The 26,866-nt window shown below is 42.3% G+C and overlaps 1 protein-coding gene across 1 annotated transcript in view; it reads left to right on the forward strand.

Moving 5' to 3' along the window:
* arid3c (AT rich interactive domain 3C (BRIGHT-like)) overlaps nt 1-26,866 on the forward strand; it is a 184,978-nt gene that overhangs the window by 25,280 nt on the left and 132,832 nt on the right. The gene's annotated exons all lie outside the window — the stretch shown is intronic.

The following is a 26,866-nucleotide window of genomic DNA, read 5'->3' on the forward strand; positions in this document are numbered from 1 at the left end:
CGTATCAGACTGATTTTATCTTCTACCGTTGCGTTTGGATAAGCTCTCAATCTGAAATCCAGATCTCTGAGGTACGCTTTCGTTCCAGCGGAGCCCAACGGTTCAGGGATGAAACGTTGTACATATTTTGAGATTTTTTGCAAGTCATCCATTGATGGAGAAGATATCAATGGTCTCACATGCGTGATCAGTTGTGGGGGTGTTACTCTGCCCGTTTGTGTAGGTGATTGGATGGGTCTAAAAGCACCATGTGAGTAAAGAGGTCGTTGAGTGATTGGTGTATTACCCCGATCCTGTTCAGGGTCTGGTTTTGATTCCAGGTCACCTTGCCCAACATTTTTACCTTTTTCTATTGCTGCTATTAGTTTCGCCTCACATTTTTTTAAATGTTCCTGGGATGTACAGTAGTCACCTTCTAAACGCATATGTAGCTTTTGTAGATTTTGTTTATCTATTTTGCATTGTTCCAGTTCAGTTTTTGCAAGCTGCAACTGTTGTTGTAGCACATCGTTATCTTCACACGTGGCTTTGTACTGACGGTCTATTTCTTTAATCTTTTCATAAGATTTTGCTTCTAGTGACGCCTGCATTTCTGAGAGATTCCTCTCATGTGTTTTATACATCCAGTCAAGGCGTTCCGACCGTTCATCTAATTCAGCTTTTAGAAGCAGGGAGATTTTTGCTAACCGTTCAAGGCTGAGCTTTTTACTCTCTGTATTTAATGTTCCTGCGGCCAAACTTTTCAGCTCTTCTTGTCTTTGAGCTTCATCGAGTAGTTGTAATTGCTGCATTTCTTTACCAATGAGTGGAGATGTTAAAATATGTAATGCCCCCAAAATGATGTCATCATTTGTTGGTTTTGAAGAGGTGTCTTCTTCTTCGTCGCTTGGCATTTTTCTTCTATTTAAAGTTTAAACAGGAGAATTTTAATGTTTTAGGTTTTTCAAAATAAATAAAATCAGCAAAGTCTCTTCGTCTGATATATTTACTTTTATTTAGTGATTTATCAATTAAACGTGCACTATCCTTTTAGCAAATGAGTAAACTTTTTCCAACTTTGTGAAAATCTGTAACTGTTTCTATTTTTAAAAAGTTAATGTTTATTTTTGTACCTTATTTTTAAAGGATTACCAGTGAAATAAAACTTTTTGGTGAATGCTCGTTTGCATGAATACCTTCTAACTTTTAAAATGCAAGATAACAGTAATTTTCAGCTTTAAGGAACGTTTATTGACTCGAAAATGCTTTTAGAAAGATTAAAACGTTTAATTTCACTATTTAGACCTAATAAGCGAGTGAAACCTGTCTTCTCAAGGTTCGCCAGAAGATGTCAGTATTACCTCCACAATTTTAACTCCGACAATGTTTGTGTTATCCACTAGGGGAGCTATAACTTCCTGTGGCGTTCGGTTGACATCCTGTTGTTAGCCGCTTAGCTTGAAGTTAGCTTCGGCTAAACTCGGTTAAAATCAACATTTCTGAACGGATTTTTTACACAAACGTGGCAAAAGTTTTTGCAATCAGACTTTATAGCTTCAAACATGAGTTTTTGGGTCTGTTGGTAGCTTCATTTAGTGATTTTAAGCGTAGTTTAAGCTCCGGTCGTTAGCTGTTTAGCTTAAAATTAGCATCGCTAGCGTTGTTTAAAAACATCATTTTTTGACGAATTTTAAACTGTAACGTGGCAGAATTTCAGCGAGCAGGCTTCGAAGCACTTAACAGCGTTTCAGAATCACTTTAAAAGGCGCTTTTTAGCTTTAAAAAGCAGATTTTATTTCCCTATGAAAACGAATTTCATTTCCGGGTCACGTGACTGAAATCACCAATGGCAAAGCAGCGCAGGGTGAGAGGGAGTGACGTAGCCACGCCAGTCAGCTTTCTCAACCAATCAAAGCGCTCCACAACAGCGAATTCAACCAATCAGGAAGCGTATTCTCCAGCTAGCAAGTTAGATTAGCGTAAAATAGTTCGTCACTTTTTCGTCTTTTAAACCATCAAAATGCGCTTTTTCTGTTAAGATTTGTAACGAATAAACCCCCTGAGCTGCACAGAGAACGGCGCTCCGTGACAAAACGTCTTTCTAGCTATTTAACAACTCGTTCGAACCCGTTTCAGAACCGAGCCGGTCCAAAGAACCGAAACGGACCAGAACAGCGTCTGGAACACAGTTTAAACAGAATAAAGCGTTTCCACAGCTCAAAGCCAGCTTATGTTACACATACAGACGTACAATTTCAGCTTACACAAGACTTAATGACACAATTTCAGCTTTTAAAACATTGCCAGCGTAACGCTTAGAACATGCAGCGTTTGCTTGAAAGGTGCAGCTCCAAGCGCGCTGCGTAAAGACGCACGGTTTCAGCACAGCTGTTTAACCGTTACTATTTCAACATGCCAACATTTAAAAATCAATCTTACACGTATTAACAGTCATTCATGAACACGTTAACGGGCCACCAGTTTGTAGTGAGTCACGTGAGGTACGTGTCACTTGTTGTATGACAAATATATGGATATATATTTATGCATACTTTTCACGAGTTCTTCATCTTTCTGACTGTGTAATGCCGTGCATTGAATTTAAAGTAATGCGAACAAGAGACGTTATTACCTTTGACCCATCAAATGAATGGAATCATTTATTTTCAGAATCAAAGTTTAACATCAAACATTTACATTAATTTGGCAAAATATGAAAATAATAACAGACAGTTTCACAAATAATGAACTTCAAATCACTCGGCGGTGATTTGAGGACTTTGCTTCAGATATTTCTAAAAATATCTGCACTGATTTATGAGAGAGAGGTGAGTTTAAGAGTAAATTGAGATTTATCTTACAGAGGAAATATGTGAGGGAAATTTAATCTGTTTAACCAGAAATTGCACGCTCCGTCCGATCTCAGCTTCTCACGGTACACTTGGTCAAAATAGAACCATCTACCTGTTGATGATGAATCAGCGTCGGAGTAGTTCCTTTCTGACTCGTTTCAGCGTCTCCGTCGAGAACTACCAAACCTTCAGAGAGTCGTGCGTAGTTAGCTCAAAACAGAATTATAATCCCAAAAACCTCTGGATTCTTCATTGCTCTCTTGGACTCTTCATTGCTCTGAAACTTTCAGAACCGGCTGCACTCTCAATCTAACATGAACTGGGAAGTTGCCACATTTTATTTGGGTCGACTTCCTGTTCAATTTAGAGCTTTCTGATTCGTGGATGTACCAGAAAGAGGTGTGTTTTCGTGACGTAAGTTGTTATCAAAATCAAGGTCAGGGAATGAATCTGTTTTCACATACAGAAAAGATTATTGCAGAAACAGCAGACTTTCTGGAGCCTACTCTTGGTAATCTTCTGAAAAAGTTTAAACATGACATTTTTCTCGGTAAACATTTTAGTTGACCAAAAACCAACCTTTCACACACTTACGACAGCTTGCTCATTTCAGACAGAAAATCAAGAAATGCATATTCAGGTGATTTCTTCTTGGAATGAGGAATAAAAATCATTACTTACTGTTTATGTAAAATAAAAATGAGTAGTTCTTTTCAACCTGTAAGAATTGAGTGAAACTAACACAATTGATTATCAAAACATTTGTAAAACAGTAATGATTATAGAGGATTGTCTTTTCTGCTTGATTAATTCAATAAAGAAAGTCATCAGATGGTTCAGACTTATTCAGATCAATGAAAATAACAGTCTCTGTCCATCTGGTAGATTTGAGGTCATCTGGTTCACTACAGAACATAACTTTGGACCACTCAGCAGCAGACCCAGGTGAGATGCTTCTGACGCAGTCTCTTGTTCAAAAGTGGCTTGACCTGGGGAATGTGGCACCTGTAGCCCATTTCCTGCACACGCCTGTGCTCGGTGGCTCTGGATGTTTCTACTCCAGACTCAGTCCACTGCTTCCGCAGGTCCCCCAAGGTCTGGAATCGGCCCTTCTCCACAATCCTCCTCAGGGTCCGGTCACCTCTTCTCGTTGTGCAGCGTTTTCTGCCACACTTTTCCCTTCCCACAGACTTCCCACTGAGGTGCCTTGATACAGCACTCTGGGAACAGCCTATTCCTTCAGCAATTTCTTTCTGTGTCTTACCCTCTTGCTTGAGGGTGTCAATGATGGCATTCTGGACAGCAGTCAGGTCGGCAGTCTTACCCATGATTGCGGTTTTGAGTAATGAACAAGGCTGGGAGTTTTTAAAAGCCTCAGGAATCTTTTGCAGGTGTTTAGAGTTACATCGTTGATTCAGATGGTTAGGTTAATAGCTTGTTTAGAGAACCTTTTCATGATGTGCTAATTTTTTGGGACAGGCATTTTGGGTTTTCATGAGCTGTATGCCATAATCATCAGTATTAAAACAATTAAAGACCTGAAATATTTCAGTTGGTGTGCAATGAATCTGAAATATATGAAAGTTTAATTTTTATCATTACATTATGGAAAATAATGACCTTTATCACAATATGCTAATTTTTTGAGAAGGACCTGTACATGCAATCACGTGCTCTTAGATCCTCTGACCAGATGCTTTTAGCCGTCCTGAAAACCTTTTATACATCCAGAGGAGACGGAGCCTTTTCAGCTCTGGCTCCTGAACTGTGGAATGAGCTGGAGGTCAGGCAGGCCCCGTCACTTTCTGTTTTTAAAACTAGATTAAAAACACATTTTTTTTCATTGGCTTTTAACCTAGAGTGAGTCAGCATCTGTCTGTTAATGTTGTATTCTTTTACTTATGATGTTCTGATTATTGTTTTTTTTTTATATATATTTAGGTGTTTTATTGTTTTGCTGTTTGTTTGTAATTGTGTACAGCACTTGGGACGGCTGCTTGTTGTATTTTAAGTGCTTTAGAAATAAATTGGTATGGTATGGTATAATGACTCTTGTTTTAACAAATTTTAATTGAACATTTGGGGGTAATATTTTTTATGAGCTTTATACATGACTTGTAAAATACAATATTAAACCAAATCATAAAATTTTAATAATTTCAACTGATGAAAAAATATATTTGTTGGGTGACCATAGCACTTCCTATTAATTAATTCATTCATTCTTTCAACCTTTATTTGGACAGGTATATCCCATTGAGCCTTGAGGACTCATTTACAAGAGAAAAACTTCCTACTAATAATTCTTATAGCTCTTTTTGTAAAATAAAAATAGGGTTTGTAATTGTTTTGCATGCTTTTCTCCAAACTTCCATACAATTACCATATTTTTTGCCCTATAAGTCACACCTTGTTGCCTAATTCGCATACCCTGCTACTTATACGCCGAAGGGACTTATTTATGGATTTTTTTTCCATATTTATAAACCAATTTTTCTCTGAGATATGATGGTTTTCATTCATTCTGACATTGAAAATATTGAACACTGCCATTTTCAGCCGCTAGATGGCACTCGAGTAGTATGGCATGCCGTTGTGTCATGTAATAGGTAAAAGTGCCTATTAATGTTAATATGGGCGTGCCATAGACCACCACCTTCGTCCAGTTCCGGGATCATGCCTGGAGCAACCGTCAAAACAGCTTTCATTAATGTTGCCACCCCAGCAAAATGCAGCTAATTAGACCATTGAAGTGCATTTATTAAGTTAAAGTTCAACTGAGACACACCTTTGCTTTAATGTCGAGCAAACAAACAAACAAACAATTGTTTTGGGTTCTTATCTTGTTAAATTTTCAAGCAATGCACAGCGAGTCGTCCCTCTGCACGCTCTCACTTCTGAAAATCAGCTTTTGAAATACAACTGATTTGACTGTCGAAGTGCGTTTATTAAGGAGAAGTTAGACTGAGACACACCTTTGCTATAATGTCGAGCAAACAAATAATTGTTTTGAAGTGTTAATCTTGTTAAATTCTTGTTAAAGTCCTTTCGTGCACGCTCCCACGGCCACCATTTGGCAGCTAATCAATTTTTGGCACAACACCGGCCCACCTTTCCGTCTCGTCAGCGGTGACGCGTGACAAACGTCATGCGTCAGACAGGGATCTTGTAACCACTGCCTTAAAAGCAGACTGTCTAGATGAGGACCTAGATGAACTTATTGATCTTTTGAATCACTTAAATGTAACAAAACTACCCACACAAGAGAATTTGAAAAGAATCCTTGTAAATGCAGCACCCAAGGTCTTGATGCAAAAAACAAGATATGCTGCAGAACAAATGTCTTCATTTTAGAAGCATCGTTTTCTAGCCCACAAGCTGACCTACAGATGTATGAAGAAAAAAAGGCAACAAGCAGAAGGTTTTTAAAGTTACTGGATGCATCTCCTACAACTCAAGCAGAGAATCAAAATGTTGGTTTTCTACAGCAGTGCATCAGAGGACTGGACGATGCCGGACTCAGAAGGATGCTAAGCTTTGTTACAGGGTCAGATGTTATTTGTGTTAACAAAATCCAGGTGCTGTTTCCACCAGTACATGGTCTGGCAAGGCGACCTACTGCACATACTCGTGGGCCAGCTCTGGAACTGCCACGGACACACGGTTCATACCCAGAACTGCGTTCTGCACTGGACAGCATACTGCTTCATCAGAACTCCACTGAGTTCAGCATAGTTTAGATCAGGTTCTGAGGGTTATTAGGTTACAATGGGAGGAGAGAAATAAACTGAATAGTGTCCAGACAATTCATACAGTTCAAGAGTATTCAAACCCTCAAATGCAAATATATCATAAATAATGGCAAATGACTGAAAATAGTTTAAGCTTTTGCACTAAATGGATGGTGAAATAAGCAAACAGGGAGTGCCTGGAATGTTTAATTTATTTTCTTTTTTCCATTCACGCATGTTGAAGCAGTGAAAACATTTCTGGTTTAGAGCTGAACGTTTGTGTAGAGTCCGTAACAGAAATATGCACATGCATGGAAGCATATGTTTTTCTTGTTTAATTTGTTTTTTCACTTCATACAAAGCCATGTTCTTGTTCCCACACAGAGCAATAGTTTTCTATGGGATGACATTTCTATATGTCATTTATAATGGCTCACTTTAGACATTTCCAAAGACAAGTTCACTGCTAACTTTAAAATATGTGTAGGTTTTCAGAAACAAACACAGTCTTGAGATTTCAGTAGCTGTTCTGCATTTTTGAAGGTTACGTGGAAATGAATGTGCACATATGTAAATTATAAACTGAACAAAGTTGTTGGTTGACAGATGAAAATATATTTTTTAAAAGAACAATTTGTTTTACAGCAGTTTGGTGTATTTATTATTATGTCATTTTGACATATTGTAATGTTTTGGCACTGAGGTATTAGTACCTTTAATTGACTATTAGTAAAAAATAACATTTCATGTAATCACAGGGCTCGACAGTAAAACAAATATTAGTTATTAGAGAATAAAGAGGGATTCAAATTATGTTATAATAGAAAACTTAACCCTAAAGTTGGAAGTACTGAGTTATAACAGCACTTACATTTATAGATATATTGACAAAGTAATTACTGAAAAGTTTCAGATTTTTCTGGGTCTTGCATGATATCATGTTGTCATATTCATGATGTTCTCTAGGACTTATCTGTGCAAGCCTCCAAGTCAGCAGCTCATATTTAGCTAAGGGAGCCAGTTTAATATGTTGGCAATGTCCCTATTCAGTGCACGAAAAGAATGCAAGTTTGTTTTGATTAATTTAAAATTATTTCTGAAAAGTTTCGTTTCTACTTTTCATACTTGCTCTCCTCATAAATGTGCATGTTGTAAACAAATCTGAGCATCAGTTCCACGTGAGGGCATGAAGAAGCCCCATCTGAATGCAGCAGGACACTTGCAGCTTATAAGGCTTTCAGCATGTAAGTTGTCAGGAAGATGTATAGCTCTATGGCTTCATCTGCTGTGGTTGCTGAGCGTAAGAAGTTCTCTTATGTTATATGGCAACACAAGCCGAACAGTGTTTCATCACAAGGATAAGGTCCTCTTTGTTGACATTCCTCTTGATAAGCCTCCACTGCTCCTGGGAGACCTCCACCAGATGTTCTTGTCCACCAAACTGATGTGGGATGGTGTACATAAGAATTGGACGTCCACTTGGAGCCACTGGTGTGATGGATGACGTGGGTGTTCCACAAGTTGCAGCTCCTCCTGTACAAGTTCAAATTCATGTTAATACTTAATATTTAGAATCTGTTTGTGGGGTGCACATTTTCTATTAAAGAAAAGACAAACTTAATACAAGACTAATGCAGATCGAGTGCTAATGTTGAATATATATATATATATATATATATATATATATACATGGTATTATTTAAAAAATAACAGTTTGCTTAATCAATAAATAGCAGGAATGCATTTTTTTTTATTACATTTCCATGTTGTATCCAATAATGCTCAGTCAGGTCATCTGGACAGTTTCTTTTGTGTAGAGACATTTCACCCTCTGTCCAGAGGGCTTCATCAGTTTGAGGAGCTCCAATTAAACTGTTTCCCCACCAAGCAGTAAACTCCATAAGTGGACCAACCATTCGACAGGGGACAGGACGGCCCCCAGAAACCATCTTATCTCCAACAAACTGGTTGGTCCACTTAAGGAGTGTACTGCTTGGTGGGGAAACAGTTTACTTGGAGCTCCTCAAACTGATGAAGCCCTCTGGATAGAGGGCAAAACGTCTCTACAAAAAAAGAAACTGTCCAGATGACCTGATTGAGCATTATTAGGCCCGAGCAGCAAAGCGCTGCGAAGGCCTATTGTAATCGCTCTGTTCATCAGGCCCGAGCAATTTTTCAGTCAAAGAACTGGTGTTTTAGGGGCTTTAATCTGGTCAGGGCTTGTTGACAATATCAGTTTTATCTTTTTCATAAAGTGCTGCTACAACTTTTTGGCTGAAGTGTTGACGTGATGTCGTAGCGAGGCTCAATAACTTTAAAACCGGTGCATCAGCAACAGAAACGTAGATCCAGAGCTTTAAAAACTCCTGCAGCTTGAGTTATTGCACTGGACCGATCTGAATCACCTGATAAAGGCTGTTTAAATGCTGCTGTTGTCGGTCTTTGCACCAACCAAGCTGCTATTCTGTAAAAGAGACGTTCATGTTCGGATGATGTCGTTTCAAGAGCGTTAACAAGTTAGACGTGTTGCTGCTGCAGATCCAATCTCTGTGAAACAACGTTGACACACAGCTTTGGATTTGTTCATTTGTCTTTTAACAAGAAACACATAATGTTCCCAAACAGGAGACCACAACGAGATGCTAGGCTGCTAATGCTACACATGCTGCAAGACTATAGTGCCGTGCTGAAACACGCCTAGGAACTTTAGTTCTGTGGCGCATAATCTCTCTGTAATAAAATTTAATTAGTGAAAAAATATCTGAAACGGTACACACGTGGACCGAACATAACATGCCATACCGAAATGGTTCAACACACCCACGTGTACCGTTACACCCCTACTGCTGAGGGTGTAGAGCTGGTCCAGTGTTCCATGTCCAGGACGAAAACCACAGTGCTCCTCATGAATCGGTGGTTCGACTATCTGATAGACCCTCCTCTCCAGAACCCTTGAATAGACCTTACCAGGGAGGCTTAAGAGCGTGATCCCCTTGTAGTTGGAACACACTTTACAGCCCCCCTTTCTGAATAGGGGGACCACCACCCCGGTTTGCCAATGCAGGAGAACTGCCCCCAATTTCCACGCAATATTGCAGAGTCATGTAAGCCAACACAACCCTACAACATCCAGAGCCTTAAGGAACTTTGAGGGAATCTCATCCACCCCTGGGGCCCTGCCACCAAGGAGCTTTTTAACCACCTCAGTGACCTCAGCACCAGAGATTGGAGAGCCAAACTCCAAAGTCCCCAGGCTCCACTTCCTCAGTGGAAGACGTGCTGGTGGGATTGAGGAGGTCTTCGATGTATTCTGCCCACCGACCCATGACATCCTGAGTTGAGGTCAGCAGCACACCACCTCCACTATAACCAGTGTTGGTGATGTACTGCTTTCCCCCCTGAGATGCCAGATGGTGGACCAGAATCGCCTTGAAACCATACAGAAGACATTCTCCATGGCCTCTCCGAACTCCATCCACGCCCAGGTTTTTGCCTCAGCAACCACCTGAGCCGCATGCTGCTTGGACTGCCGGTACCCATCAGCTGCTTCCGGGGTCCCAAAAAGGCCTGATAGGACTCCTTCTTCAGCCTGACAGCATCCCTCACCCCTCTGTCCTCCACTCGGTTCCAGGATTACCACCGTGACAGGCACCAACAACCTTGTGACCACAGGTCCAATAAGGTTGTTTTCACACCTGATAGTCCGGTAGACTCGGTTCAGTTGGGGACCAATATTCATGACCTTTTGTTACATTTGAGCTGGTGGGTTTGCATTCACACTGCACTGTGCAGTCAAGCCAACCTGTTGAACCAACCTGTTCCCCCACTCGCCTGTGGGGGCGCTGCACCAAGAACTACTGAAAGAAACAACACATAAACCTCTGAAGACACTTCTTCTTCTTCTGGAAATAAAAAGTTAGGGTCATAAGTCATTTTGGTAAAATTTATCTTTCGATCAAATGTTTATTAAAAAAATAATTAAATATTAAGAGATTTCAAATATATACTTTTTTAGTCAATCTTATTAGTTACTAATTGAGTACTAAAGCCAATCTTTATTCATTATGAATTAGTAAATGTTATCAGTTTTTAAGTCTACTTGTTATAACTGGAACCCTCACTCTCTGCTCTTTGAATTGAGAAAGCTTCTCAGATGAGACGCGAAACATCTTCTGTTACAAATAAAGTCCAGTTGTTTATGTCTTGAACTTTTTTTAATTTACCATGTCCTGGATGACTGATAATCTTCACCAGCGTACTTGTTGTACCCCCACCCCCAGTTCAATTAGGGAGGTATACAAGCTCTTCCCGTTTTCCTTCTATAATCATTAATTTCATGGTTTAAAAGAGCAAAGTTAATGAGGAGGAGAAATTCTCATCTCATTATTGGTTCAGAGGCACAAAGTAAATGCCTCAAAGATGAAACCAAGCATAAAGATGATTACTCCACTAATAGAGGCCCTGATGTTCCACTGTGGTCTAGCAATACAGTCCTTCTCTCCAAACAGCTCACAGAATAACGGAAGAAAACTTTTTCCTCTGTCATAATGACACATGACCTGATAAGGTAGCTGGTGCTCACAAAAAACTCCATTCTCACTCTTTTATTCTTTATATCTCTTTCAAGGAATCTAGAAGACAAAACATTATCCTCCATATTGAATGCACATAAATCTTCTTTAAACAGACTTGTGTCTTCTTACAGTCTTTCAGACAAAGGAAGGGGGTTTATTTATTAGCTCAGTGACTGTGTGGTGGACTGCTATGTCTTCAACAAAACACTGGTTTTATAGATGAGACGGGAAACAAATTTGATTCAAGAACAATAAAGACAGACTGCAGAATGTGAGGGACCAACACACGAGCTTGGTTCATCTTTAATTATTACCACCAGTGAAGGCAATGTCATCAACTAGACCCTCTGTTCTCTCCACAGCAGTTTGGCTACAGGTGTGGTTCCTGATGTTTTTAAACATGCAGTGGTAACTCCATTAATTAAATTAATTTAAAAAACCCGGACTTGACCCTACAACTTGTTCAAACTTCAGGCCAATCTCAAAATTTCCATTTCTTTCTAAAATATTGGAGAAAATAGTTTTTAGTCAACTAACCAAGTTTTTGAATGTAAATGGAATTTTTGAAACTTTTCAGTCAGGATTTAAACAACTACACAGCACCGAGACACCTTTAGTAAGAGTCTGTAATGACATTCTGCTAGCGAATGACTCTGGTCCAGTGGTTAATTGGAACTGGATCCTGCCAGAACAAGATCGGGGAACTCTCTCATTTTGACTGCTCGAATCCGGCAACTCAAACCTCCGCCCCTAAAAGTCCAAAAACGTTGCACTTTTTTTTTGGGATTATTTATTAAAAATACAACGAGAGGAGACGTTGTCCAGTCTGTGGAGTGGATGTTCCGGCCGCACCATGCTCCTGCCAGCAGAGACGCAGACTGCATGTCCCGCGGGGAGTGTCTTCATCCACCTACAGCTGTGCACCCCCGGCCCCTGCAGACAGTTGTTTTACGCACAGCGTCTCCAAACAGCTCTGCAGTATGCACGCACAACTGCTGTGTCGGAACTCTTGCAACACGGTGCATAACATTTCAGACATAATAAATAAGCTTACAGTTAAAAATATATATATGAGTGGAATGTTTGATGTGTATTAACATCACGTATCAAAACAAGGGCACTAATTTAATAAATGGATGGATGGATTGTCCTTAGCTGGACAACTGAGGATTCAAGCACCTGAAAGGCAGTAATTGAGATTGGAGCAGAACAACACGCAGGACTAAATTCAGCAGAGTTTGAGTAAGACAGTATGTGTGTGTGGGTGTGTGCAGTGGGGGGTTTAAGACGCTTGACAGAATAGGACATGCATTCACACACAGGCTTGTTAATTGTTGTTGCTCTCTAAAATAGTAATTTCAGTTCAACCTTTGTTTATACAGATTGTCAGTCTCACTGAGCCTCGTTATTTACAAGAGAGACCTGTTTTTAATCAATTTAATCAAATGTTTACCAATGTTTAATAACCTGTTAAAATACACCAAAATGTAAGAATTGACATCTCTTTATTCCAATTTTTCTGGGGGAGGACCCATGGACTCTCTGGACATGGTTGATTAAGTTGGTCGTGTTATAACTGAAAGTTTTAGTCACACCCCCTGGAACCACTGCTGTGCACGTATTGCACGTAGCTGTCAAATGTGTTGGCTGAGGTAGTGTGAATTGGTTCCAAATGGCTGATCATTTAGCTCGCTCCATTTTGAAAACAATCTGTGCGGTAAGTTTGCTAGCGTGTGACGTCACTCAGAGCACAAAGCATAAAATTAGTGAAAAGATCTGCCCAGTCATGGATCGGTCACATTGTCATCAATACCTGATCCAGAAGTTTTTCGATATTTGGACAAATACCGATATTGGGATTGAATCGGTGCACCTCTACTTCTGTCCCTCTTTCCTGTGGGGTCCCGCAAGGCTCCATTCTTGGACCCCTTCTGTTCTCATTGTATCTGCTCCCCTTGGGGTCGATCCTAAGGAAACATGGTATTTTGTTTAATTGTTATGCTGATAATTCTCAGATTTATCTGCCCTTAAAACCTAACTGTTCCTGCTCCATTCACCCTTGGCACACCCTTTACACAAGAAAATGTAAAAAATGGCAGGTTGGCTTTCTTGGACTGTGAGGTCTCAGTCTCTGATAGAGGACATTTGCAAACCGAGGTGTACCGCAAACCCACCCACACAGACCAGTATTTGCAGTTTGACTCCCATCACCCTTTGGAGCACAAGTTAGGAGTCATCAGGACTCTGTATCACAGAGCAGACAGCATCCACACTAACTCAGGAGCCAGGCAGAAGAAGAAATCCTACACAAGACAGGCTCTAGAGCAATGTGGATATCCTAACTGGGCCTTCCTGAAAGCAGAGAAGAAACCCAAACAGGACTCCAGTCAGCCATCAGATGAAAAGGAGGAGCCCAGACCCAGACCAGTGGTCATTCCATATGTTGAGGGAGTATCAGAGAAACTGAGACGTTTATTTTCTAAACATAACGTCCCAGTGGCTTTTAAACCCCAAAATACATTACGGCAAAGACTGGTTCATCCCAAAGATCCAGTCCCCCGGCACAAACAGAGTAATATTGTGTATGCTGTTCAGTGTCAGGAGGGCTGTGATCAGTCTTACATAGGGGAAACTAAACAGCCACTGGCCAAAAGGATGGCCCAGCACAGAATATCAACATCATCAGGCCAGGATTCTGCGGTCTACACTCATCTCCAGGCCAGTGGTCGCTCTTTCGGGGATGAAGATGTTCACATCCTGGACAGAGAGGAACGATGGTTTGAGAGAAGAGTAAAGGAGGTCATCTTTGTGAAAAGAAACCGTCCATCATTAAACAGGGGTGGAGACCTCCGGGTTCAACTGTCCCCCTCTTACAATGCTGTGATTGCTAGTATCACTCAGCCCTCTGTGAATAGTAAACAGCCATCAGGTGCTAATGATCCATTGTTAGGCTGATGGTCCTTCTTGACCATGTGAGCAGCTGGTTTTGGTTGTCAGCAGCAAACTGGTTGATCCACTCTGAGAAGGTGTCATTTAAGAGACTGAGCTGAATACAGCACCTCAGACTGAGGAAGTCTCTTGGATGAGACGAAACGTTTCTACATTTTTTTGCTTTGTTTTGTTTTTTGTTTTTTTTTAATGTCCAGAGGACCAGATTGAACTTTTTTGGATATTTTCTCTAGAATTTTTTAGATGAAAGTTAGAATAGATATAGGTCTATAGTTGGCCAGAATTTCTGAATCAAGGTCAGACTTCTTAAGTAAAGGTTTAATTACAACAACCTTAAAGCGCTGTGGTACATAACCATCCATTAAAGACAAATCAAGTAGAGCCGAAATGTGGACATTAATTACGGGAAATGCCTCTTTTTAAACAGTCTGGTTGGGATGGGATCTAGCAGGCATGTGGATGGTTTGGATGAGGTTATTATTTTTGACAATTCAGAGAGCTCAACAGGACAAAAACTGTCCAAACATAAATCAGGCTCTATGAAATTTTTAAAGTTGTCTCATTTGACAGGGGACTAGAGATTGTAGAAGGAAAGATGGTTTGAATTTTCTCTCTAATTGAAATATTTTTATTTCCAAAGAATCTCATGAAGTCATCACTACTTATAGTTGTAGGGATACATGGTTCAACAGAAATATGGCATAACAAAACATAAACCTTCCCTTTCTTCCAAATCCCTTCCCCATATTAGGGGAGTCCCACCCACAATCATTGTGTCTCCCGTTATTGCCAGAAACCAATCCACACCTAGAAGAACCACTCTGCTAGCTTAATCTACAAAAAATATCATTGTTGCTGTTAACAGCAATTTTTGATCGCTGCCCACCAATATTAAATAACAATTTAAAGGACAACTTCACACTTAAGTGGTTATTGTTACATATTTAGGAACATAGATATGTAACATATTCTAAGGAACATAAGTTATATAATAAACCAAATTAAATGTACTGCATGAGAAAATAGAAACAAAAAATGTTATATAAAGAATTTCAGTTATTTGCTTCTCAGCAGTCACTACTACATACATCATAGGCATCATACTTGACAGATATGTGACAGAGGTACTGTGTTGGAGATGGTCTAATCAGTGACATGAGACGTTAATTTTCTTTGACCCATCAAATGAATATGGTCATTTATTAACAGAATCAAAATTTAACATCAAAACATTGTACACTTGATTAGACTGATCGGCAATTAATAAAACTTGGCACGTTTTACTTAATAAAAACAACAGACATTTCTGAAGATATCTGGATTAATTACTGGCAAGATAGAAGTTTAAAGATGGGAAATGAAGGAGTTTAAATGGAGAGAAAATGATGGATGAGGAAAGTGTGTTGACGAGGAATGGCACCCTTCATCCGACCCCAGCTCAGCCCTGGTACACTAGGTAGTGAAGTGACTCGTTACCTTTGCAGAAGATAGGTCAGCTCCAGTACGGAGTTCCATTTCAACGCTACCTTTCAGCGTCTCCTTAGGATGGCTGAGAATCGTCCGAAGTAGTGACGGTACTCCGTTCAACAACACGCTCATCTCCCGGGTGGACTCACATGAGCTGTGAGTCCGTCAGAGGTTCCACTCAGTTGTGGAAGGCTCCATAATCCCAACTAGACTCGGAAGAACTCCTAGGAACTCCAGCCGAACTCCATCAGAACCAGAAGAAGTCACGGAACCAACCAACTCACTCCAGAACTGAACTTCAGAACTTTTTTTCTCCAGCACTCGAACTTCTCCGAACTAGAACTTTCAGAACTAGGAAGTGTCGACTTTTAAAGAGTTCTGCTTCTGGTCACTTTTAGGAAGTCCTGATTGGTTGAAGGAACCAACAGGGGTGTGGTTTTAGTGCCGTCAGAGGGTCATTACAAGTCGAGAAAACATCAGAAATGTTTAGGAACGGTTAGTTACAGACGAGAAAATATTTTGGAGAAATGACAGACTTACAGGTGCCAGTTTTCTTGTTTCTGTCTGAGAGGTTTAAAAACATGACAGTTCGTTCCAATAAACTTGTTTGCGACTGTCTCCGACTTTTGACCGACATCACTCCTTTCTCATTTCAGACAGAAGATCAAAAATGCATAATTACTTTGTAACATAGACATTTAACTTGATTTCTACTTTGAATGAGGATTAAAAAATCATTAATACTGTTTCACAGTTGATTTAAAATGAGTGGTTCATTTCAACATTTAAAAATGGTATGAACTAAACACACTTTTGATTATCAAGATATTGTAAAATAGTAATGATAATATGAAAAAGAGAGTGTTCTTTCAATTGATTAGTTCAGGATACAATTAGAAAGTCTCTGGATGAGCTAATTTGTATTTCTGGATTCAAATCAATGAAATAACAGTTCCTGTCCCATGAAGGTCTTCAGAGGCAGGTTTGACTGGAGGCCGAGTTCACTACACAGCACTCTCGGGCGCAAGTTGCTGCCCCTCTTGGACCAATTCTGTGAGCTCTTTCTATACTCACTGAGAGCTGCAGCGCCTCACTCCTTGATGCTTCAGGTATCCACTTCTCCAAAAAAGCACACACGTCCGATCCCTCGGCGCCTTCTGGCTTATTTACGAGCCTTAAGTTATTTAAGCGAGACCTTGCTTCCAAGTCCATGAGTTTGTCTTCCATCGTTTTGTTTTTAGCCTGCAATGTGCACACTTTAGCTTGAAGATTAGTCACCTCGTCCTCCACAGTGGCAATACGCTCCTCTGCTTGCAACATACGTTCATTGTAATCTTTCATCTCACTTTTCATATCTTGTAACGTCACTATCACATTGTCAAGTTTTGAGGAAAACTAGTTTCTTAATGTCCTGATGCATGCTCAATAATCCAGGTAGAAAAATCTAAAAAAGTTTCTTAATGATTCCAGCGCAACCATTATTTGATCAGGCACTGTTTGCTGACTCGCTTCCCCCTTCCTGCGTAGCCATGCTTTTGTTAGCTTTATGGGTTTCTCCACGGAGGTTGTAGTCGGAGAGCTTTGTTTGTTTAGATGCCGTTAGGTTACTTAACGTAACCCCGGTTCTTTGATAACAGAGTGAGGTGTTTCACTATGGGAAACGCTCCAGCGGGACCATCTACGGAAGTTCCAATGACATTACGTCTGTCAAAGACAGACCGATTGAGCTGTGCTCAGGGCTCCGCCCCCACCATGACACCACAGTCAACCGACCACCTCCTACTCATTCTAGGATGTTTTTTTTCTGTGACCATGCAAGGAGGGAAGTGTTGGTGAAACACCTAACTCTGTTATCAAAGAACCGGGGTTACGTTAAGTAACCTAACGTTATTTTTCTAACTTTGTTCGGTGTTTCACTATGTGAGATATGACCCACTCCCATATTGCAAAAAAGCCCCGAAGCCAACAACTATCCTGAACCCGGACTAAGAAGGCTGCGAAGTACTGGCGTCCAGTATTGCATGAGCTAGGGATGGCTGAGCCGCATTCAGCCTGTAAAAACGTACAAATGTATGTGGTGTGGCCCAGCTAGCTGCCATACAAATATGTTGGACTGATACTCCTCGAAACAGGGCCCACGATGTGGCCATGCTCCTAGTAGAATGGGCTCTCAGCCCAGACGGGGTCTCTGTACCCCTACACCTGTAACAGAGACTAATTGTCTCCACAATCCAATGTGCCAGCCTCTGGCATAACACTGGTTTCCCTTTATGAGTTGAGGCCCAAGAAACAAACAGTTGGTCTGACTTCCTGAAGTCAGCTTTCCTGTCAACATATGCTTTCAGTGACCACACAGGACACAAGGAGTTATGGTCTCGCTCCATTTCAAAGGAGAATGGAGGAGGATGGAAAGCTAACAGCTCTACTGAACAACATCTGTACACAGAATCCATCACCTTAGGCACAAACACTGGATTGGGCCTCAGACACACCTCAGAGAACCCAGGTGCTCACTGCAAGCAGGAAGGGCTGATAGATAAAGCGTGTAACTCACTCACCCTTTTAGCTGTAATTAAAGCTAAAAGCAAGGCAGTCTTAAAAGAAAGAAATTTCATCCCTACCTCCTCCACAATTTCAAAGGGATGATTACGGAGGGCTTCCAGCACCAGTGAGAGATCCCACAAAGGTACCAGAGGCCTAGAAACTGGCAGCTATCGTTGTGCCTTTGTCATGAAGCGACACACTAACGGGTGCTGTCCAATGGATTTGTCGCCAAAACCGATGTGACAAGCTGAAATAGCTGCCAAATAAACTTTGATAGTGGAAAAAGCTTTCCCTTTTTCCAGTAGATTCTGTAAAAAACAGATCACATCCACAAGAGAGCACTGGAAGGGAATGACATGCCTCTCCCCACACCATTCTTCAAAAACTTGCCATTTGCTACTATACAGATAACACGTAGAGGGGGCCCTCACGTTCTGAATTGTATTAATGACCCCTGGGGGAAGACCAGCTAGATTTAGATTCCACCTTTCACAGGCCAGGCCCAGAGAGCCATGTGGTCTGGGTGGGGGTGATAAATTTCTCTCCTGGCTTGGGACAGAAGGTCCCTGTGAACAGGAAGAGGCCATGGTTCCCCTGACAGCATCTGAATAATTTCTGCCACCCAGAGCTTGGATGACCACCATGGCGCCACCAAAATTAAAGACCGGCCCTGTTCTCTCACTCTGCTCAATGTGGGAAAAATCAGGCTGAGAGGTGGGAATGCATACAGCAGCACGTTTGGCCACGGGTGAGCTAGAGCATCCACCCCTAGTGGAGAATCTGCATCTGACAGGGAGAAAAACAGCAGGCAGTGGGTGTTTTCCCATGAGGCGAAGAGATCTACGGTGGCCCTGCCATATTTCTGCCAGATCTGCTCCACCACCTGAGGGTGGAGCTGCCACTCTCCATACAGAGGGTTGCCCCTGGACAATAGATCTGCTCCTCTGTTCAGGATCCCTGCCACATGAGTTGGCCGGACTGACAGGAGTCTGGTGCTGCTCCATAAGATTAACTCTCGGGCCAGTCTGTGCGGCTGCTGGGATCGTGTCTCGCCCTGACGGTTGATGTAAGCAACCACCGTTGAATTGTCTGTCTTCACTAAGAACTGACGGTCATTTAAATGGGGCAGAAAATGCTTTAAAGCTAGGAAAACTGCCTGCAGTTCCAGCACATTTATGTGAAGGTGTGACATTGTCTGACCACACACCGTTCACTGTCCTGCCCATCATCATGGCTCCCCATCCTCTCAGGGATGCATCTGTTGTGATGTTGACCCTGGATGTTACTGCTCCTAGCTGAACCCCAGTGCTGAAAACCACTGGGTCCCTCCATGGATACAGAGCCATCATGCATGTTGTAGATACTTTCACTCTGCGATGTAAATGACGGCGAGGGCACAAACTCAGTGATGCGACCCATCTTTGAAAGTCTCTCATCATTAAAAGACCCAGTTTTACCACTGTAATTACTGAGGCCATTAACCCGAGCAGGCGCAGACAAAGTCTGAATGAGATGACTCTCCCCTGCTGGAAGCTGGCGATGCACTGGGAGAAATATGTGATCCTCTTCTCTGACAGCATCATGTGATAAGAGAGGGAGTCTATTTTGAGACCCAAATATTCTGTATTTTGTTTGGGCACTAAGCAGCTCTTTGTCCAATTTATTCTGAATCCCAGGTCTGTTAAATTTTCATTCATTCAACATTTATTTAGACAAGTAAATCCCATTGAGCCTCAAGGACTCATTTACAAAAGAGACCTGATTTCAACAAAGAATGATGACAACAATGGACAACAGCGACAACAATAAACAGTTATAAAAAGTCATACAATTGTTTTTGTTGTTGTTTTTTTAACAAATAGGATGGCTAAAAAAAGTAACAAAAAACAGCTAGATTCTAAGGCAAATGTAGAAAACTAAGAACAGGAACATGTCTGCATTGGTCCCTGCCAGGAGTCCAACAGATTCTTAAAGCCACTTAGAGAGGTCAAGGTTGAGAGCTTCAAATCTTTTTGTAAGGTATTCCAGGAAACAGGAGCAGAGTAGGAGAAGGCCCTTTTGCCTAATTCAGTCCTCACTGAGGGAACACTGCAGGTAATAATGTCCTGAGAGCGCACGCTGTAGCTGCACTCACGCAGAGACATGTAGGAGGAGATGTATGAAGGCAGCAGACCAAGAAGTGATTTAAAGATGAAAATGTACCAGTGAGAGAGTCTGCGTGAAGTTAATGATGTCCAGTTAACCAGTGAATACAGGGTGCAGTGGTGGGTACGATAATCACAGCCAGTTATGAATCTTAGTGCACCATGATAGACAGCATCCAACATCTGCAGGGTTCTTGTAGGAGTGTTCATGTAAATAATGTCACCGTAATCAATGGAGGGAAGAAAAGTCACAGATACAAGGCGTTTCCTAGCATTCAGGGTTAGACAGGATCTGTTTCTGAAAAAGAAACACAGTTTAACTTTCAGTTTATTTACTTTCTTTACATGTTTTATTACTGCCTGGGAGTCGCTGATTGTTTGCGCCTGCATGCTGGAACATATCAGATAATCGTCTATATATGAGAGGATTCTGATGCCGTGCACCCTCAGGGAGACCAGCGCTGCTTCCACGCACCTGCTGGACACCCGCGGAGCTAATGAAAGTCCGAATGGGATCGTTTGAAATTCGTAGGTTTTGTCCTGAAAGGCAAACCTGAGAAATTTTCTGTGTGGTGGATAAATTGCAATATGAAAATAAGCGTCCGCCAAATCTATTGTTACAAACCAATCTGCTGGACGGATGGATCGACAGAGTGTTTTGTGTGTTAACATTCTGAACATATATCTGCGTAATTGTCTGTTTAGTACACACAGATCTAAAATGGGGCAGAGGGAAGTACTGTCCTTTTTTGGAATCAGAAAGTAGTGAGAATAGAAGCCTTGTTGCGCTTCCTCGTTCGGTATTACTCTGATCGCTTGTTTGTTTAAAAGGGAGGAGATCTCTTCCTCCAAAATGTGAGCTGAATCTCCGCTGGCTACAAAGGAAACAACTCCGTTGAATCTGGGTGGCTTCATGTTGAACTGAAGTCTGCACCCCTGGGAAATTATGGTCATAACCCATGGTGAAACTGCTTTCACCCCACTTTCTCACTCGCTCCGAGAGTGGTGACGTCACGCTCTTGCCACAACGGGTCTCTGCTGTTTTCATTGAAAGAGCAGGAGCGCCCTATGTTAGGCAAGAGTGTATACAAAGTTTCATGTTTTTGTTTTTTTGTGGGGTGCATTCTGCCCTTTAGCAATGTGCTTGGCTGAAGAAATGCAATCTTTATTTTTATTTATTTATATACTTTATTTTTATTGTTTTCCTCTGAACAAAATGAGGCCTCTTGGGGCACTGGTGAGTGTTTGGTGACACTGAGCGAGTGCTTTTGGGTGCGTGATGCACATTCAATGCTTGGTGACACTGTGTTTTCTGCCTCACAGTCTCCTCTCTCTGAACATGAGAGGGCTGAACAAACTGCACTTCTGTTGAACTAGGAACTGCAGGAGTGTGTGAACACAGGCAGGTTTCCTCTTCTGCCAATTTTCTTCTTTTCCCTGGAGGTGGAAAAGGTGGGGTTGTTAGGTCATCCTCTTTTTCTTGCCCTCGCTGGGGTGGGATGGATGTTTCCTGGCAGCTGATGCTGCGAAGGAGTGCTTACCCCAAGGCCTTGGGTTTTCCCCTTTATTTTGCTGGGTGGGGTGACCAGCTGCTTGTCTGGGTGTGCTAGAACCACCCTGCCGCCCCCTTGCTGTCGCTGCAGCTGCTGCAAACCCGGGTCTTGGACCCTGAGCTGGGTGGGGGTTCGATTTGTGTGGCAAGCAGAGGTTAAAAGCCTCACCCTCTTGTTTTTTAATGGTGCTCGCCTCCCTCATCTTCTCCAAGGCTGGACCGAAGAGACCTTTGGTCAGGTCGTAGGCTGCATCCATCACCTCTGCTTTCTGGGAATCCCCCAGGCCTGACAGGTTCAGCCACAGGGCTCTCTCTCCTGCAACAGCAAGTCCCATGATGTGACCATTGCCCTGGACAGCTCCTCTGGAGGAGCGTAGGATGAGATCGTTAACAACACAAATTTCATCCCACAGTGCGGGGTTAGGTGACACTGAGTCCAGCTGGCCCATCTCCTCTAGGATCTCTGCTTGATATGCTGACAACAATGTGACAGCATTAAGAGAACACACAGACTGCCCAGCATATATGTACATTCTCTGATAAATCGATGCCATGAGGCGATCAGATTTAGCTGGGAGAGAAATTTTAGTAGAGGCTGAAACTGACCTGCGGTTGGGGTGGAGGTGGTACGCCACTGAGGGTTCCACCGCTGGGGATTTGGCCAGCCCCAACTCCTCCATCCCCTGTATTTCCAGTTTGGAGCAGCCGTTGGTGGGGAGCCTGCTCCTAAAAGGGCTTGACTAGTAATGGCTCATTTCCTTCATACAAGCTGGGACAGCTGGTATAAGCTGTTTGTTTGGCATGGAGGCTGGTGGGAGCCTCTTACCATCATACAGGTCTTGTTCTGCCCGTCCTAGATTGCAGGCCAGGGGATGTTCAGCTTCGATGCTGCTCTTCTGCAGACATCATACAGGTCACTGTCCACCGGAGGTGCCACCCCAGCCCCGCTGGGTGGCCTCGGGTGTGGGACCGGAAAAGTAGAGTCATCCTCCTTTTCCTCCATCTCGTCCATGTTGAAGAGGTCGGAGTTAGCATCGCCCTCTGTCTCCTCCTGACCTGTTTCAAAGTCCCCTCCGTCTACCAGTCCATCAAAGAGTGGCGACATGACCGGGGACTCCTCTTCTATCGTGTCCGCCCAGTACGTGGTGGCTTGCAGCTGATGGCCATCACCTGTTATCGCTGTTGTGGACAGGCACGGGTTCTGGCTGTTTGTGACTGCCACTCTCAGCCTCCTTTCTAGGATTTTTTCTGGCATGGAGGAGCAGTGTTGACATGCCTGAGGGTTCGCCAGTGACATTTGTGCGTGTTTAGTGCCCATATATATTATACACATTGGGTGAGGATCCCTGCTCGAAATGGAGGCCCCGCATGACGAGGGGCACAGGCGGGATACAGCCTCTTTAGCCTTAGGTTCCGACACTTTGGTGGGGGTGGGTGCCATAGCCATGATAAGGGAACAAGTTTGCCGTGACACGTTAACTGTTCGTCGCTAAAGGTAGCCACGAGGTTAAAACCGGGCTAACTGCTAGTCTAAATAAACGCTCGTTGTAACACGTTAGCTGTAATGGAAAACCCATAAAGGTACCAAGCTAATGCTACCTCTAAGGAAAGCTAGCTCGCCTTGACGCGTTAGCTTGCGTTACACTTGCAACCACTCGATTAGTTCAAACTGAGCGGTGGGAACAGCTCGCCTTGACGCGGTCATGCTCCCAAATGTAACAAAGTTATTTCTTGCGAAGCACCAACTTACTAAACACGATTCGAGTTGACACCAGGAACTGCGTTCGGCAACGTACTCCTTTACGGGATGCCTGAGAACTGTTTAGCAGCTAACCTAGCTAGCCTGACTGTGCTGAGGGAGCTTGTTGTAGTTTCTCACGGGAAGAAAGCGAGAATGAGTAGGAGTTGGTCGGTTGACTGTGGTGTCATGGTGGGGGCAGAGCCCTGAGCACAGCTCAACTGGTCTGTCTTTGACAGACGTAATGTCATTGGAGCTTCCGTAGATGGTCACGCTGGAGCGTTTCCCATAGTGAAACACCAAACGAAGTTAGAAAAACAGCTCACTTTTTCCTTTATGTGTTTTAGTCGGGTTAGACATTATACCTTAAAATGTCCCTTTTCTTCACGTAAATTTTACTTGAACAGTAGTTTTTTTATATCCTAATGCATGCTCAGTAATCCGGGTAGAAAAATCCAAAAAAGTTCAATCTAGTCCTCTGGACATTCAAAAAAAACAAAAAACAAAACAAAGCAAAAAAATCTAGAAACGTTTCGTCTCTCATCCAAGAGACTTCCTCAGTCTGAGGTGCTGTTTTCAGCTCTTTTTGAAACAATGGTCTCTTTTGATGACACATCACTCTTTACGTGCATTCCTGTTGATGATGCAGTAGAGGTGGTCAGTTTAAGATTAAAATCAGACACCACTCTGAGCAGCAGGACCACGCTTTCCACAGAACAACTGGGTCAACTCTTGAAACTGTGCCTGCAGTCAATCTACTTCACATATGGGGAGCAATATGATAGGCAGAAACATGGGTGTGCTATGGGGTCTCCAGTTTCTCCTATTGTTGCCAACCTGTACATGGAGGAGGTAGGAAAGAGAGCCTTGACATCCTTTTCAGGGACACCACCAAGTCATTGGTTCAGGTATGTTGACGACACCTGGGTTAAAATTAAATCTCAGGAAGTCCAACATTTTACTGACCACATCAACTCTGTGGATAAATACATCAAGTTCACACGTGAAGATGTAAAAAATGGCAAGTTGACTTTCTTGGACTGTGAGGTCTCAGTCTCTGATAGAAGACATTTGCAAACTGAGGTGTACCGCAAACCCACACACACAGACCAGTATTTGCAGTTTGACTCCCATCACCCTTTGGAGCGCAAGTTAGGAGTCATCAGGACTCTGTACCACAGAGCAGACAGCATCCCCACTAACTCGGGAGCCAGGCAGAAGGAGAAATCCTACACAAAACAGGCTCTAGAGCAATGTGGATATCCTAACTGGACCTTCCTGAAAGCAGAGAAGAAACCCAAACAGGACTCCAGTCAGCCATCAGGTGAAAAGGAGGAACCCAGACCCAGACCAGTGGTCATTCCATGTGTTGAGGGAGTATCAGAGAAACTGAGACGTTTATATTCTAAACATAACGTCCCAGTGGCTTTTAAACCCCAAAATACATTACGGCAAAGACTGATTCATCCCAAAGATCCAGTCCCCCGGCACAAACAGAGTAATATTGTGTATGCTGTTCAGTGTCAGGAGGGCTGTGATCAGTCTTACATCGGGGAAACTAAACAGCCACTGGCCAAAAGGATGGCCCAGCACAGAAGATCAACATCATCAGGCCAGGATTCTGCAGTCTACACTCATCTCCAGGCCAGTGGTCACTCTTTCAGGGATGAAGATGTGCACATCCTGGATAGAGAGGAACGATGGTTTGAGAGAGGAGTAAAGGAGGCCATCTTTGTGAAAAGAAACCGTCCATCATTAAACAGGGGTGGAGGCCTCCGGGTTCAACTGTCCCCCTCTTACAATGCTGTGATTGCTAGTATCACTCAGCCCTCTGTGAACAGTAAACAGCCATCAGGTGCTAATGATCCATTGTTAGGCTGATGGTCTTTCTTGAGCATGTGATCAGCTGGTTTTGGTTGTCAGCAGCAAAACTGGTTGATCCACTCTGAGAAGGTGCTATTTAAGAGACGGAGCTGAAAACAGCACCTCAGACTGAGGAAGTCTTTCGGATGAGAGACGAAACGTTTCTACATTTTTTTGTTGTTTTGCTTTGTTTTGTTTTTTTTGAATGTCCAGAGGACCAGATTTAACTTTTTTAGATGTTATGGTGATGGTTTTTGCACTTTGATCATTTTGGCTGAAATTCAGTGGGGGTGGGTGTAACAGAGATGAAAAGTTTATTGAATTTCACCAAAACTGATGTGCAGTTATTAGTTCTCTGGAGTTACCTACTGGTAGTTAAGCACACTTGCATACAAAGGGTCCTTGAGGCGCGATCCCAGCAAAGGGATAGTGGAAGCTGGTGGAAGTAGGTGCAAGTGAAACCACTCTGCACTCAACATTGATTTAAAGCTCTATTTATACTACATTAACTAACCCATAAAATCTGTCACAGGAGAATGAGCACTGTTAATGTATTTTGTGAAAGTTTTGCCATATTTGTGTCAAAATAAAGACTTTGTGAATAAGATTTGCTCTGGTTAGCATGTTAAGCTAACAGAAGCTGACCGCTCGCTAGTCGTTTTTCTGATAGTAATAGGTTCTTTATCTTTTTGTCCGGAACAGATCCGTGCATGCAACTGTCGCACACATACTGATGGAATATTGTGTGTTGTTTATTATAGTGGGTAGGCTCAAATGTGTATGAATACATAAGAATGAGTTTTAAAAAGGTTTTACTGTTATAAGTGCCAGTTACAGGTGCTGTTTATCTACTGTTAATCTGTTTTGATACTGCTAACTGTGTTTTGAATGTTTTATGGGAAAAGAAAACCTGTTTTACTCTAAAATGTAAAATTGTTGCATGAACATATTGAGGAAGAAAAAAAAACTATACGATCATACATAAAAAAAGAAAGCAAAGCGATAGTGGAAGCTGTGCATGCAACTGTCACACAAATACTGATGGAATATTTCATGGTGTTTATTATACCAGATCCCAGCATTAAAGAGCATTGAAGAGCAGTCCTCTGTATGTGACCTGATTTTTGGTCATACTAGTGAAGAGAATCAATGCCCAGGGTTACACCAGATTTCTATGAACTTGTGCAAATAGTGACAAAAAACATGCTGCTCATATTAAATAATATCACAGTTTAACAATGGTTTAGGACTTGTGAGGGAAGTTATATCCATCCATCATCTTTGACCCGCTTCTTCCTTTTTGGGTCGTGGGGGTCACTGATGCCCATATCCAGCCATCACTGTGCGAGAGGCGGGAGACACCCTGGACAGGTCACATCACCTGGACAAAACTTTCACAGACACACACAAAGAGAAATGATACATCTTTCAGAAAGCTTTAAGTAAAGAATCTGTTCGTTCACAGCTGTCAGC

This window comes from Nematolebias whitei, chromosome 8 (assembly GCF_014905685.2).
Source record: "Nematolebias whitei isolate Nwh7 chromosome 8, NemWhi1, whole genome shotgun sequence".
Lineage (NCBI taxonomy): Eukaryota > Metazoa > Chordata > Actinopteri > Cyprinodontiformes > Rivulidae > Nematolebias > Nematolebias whitei.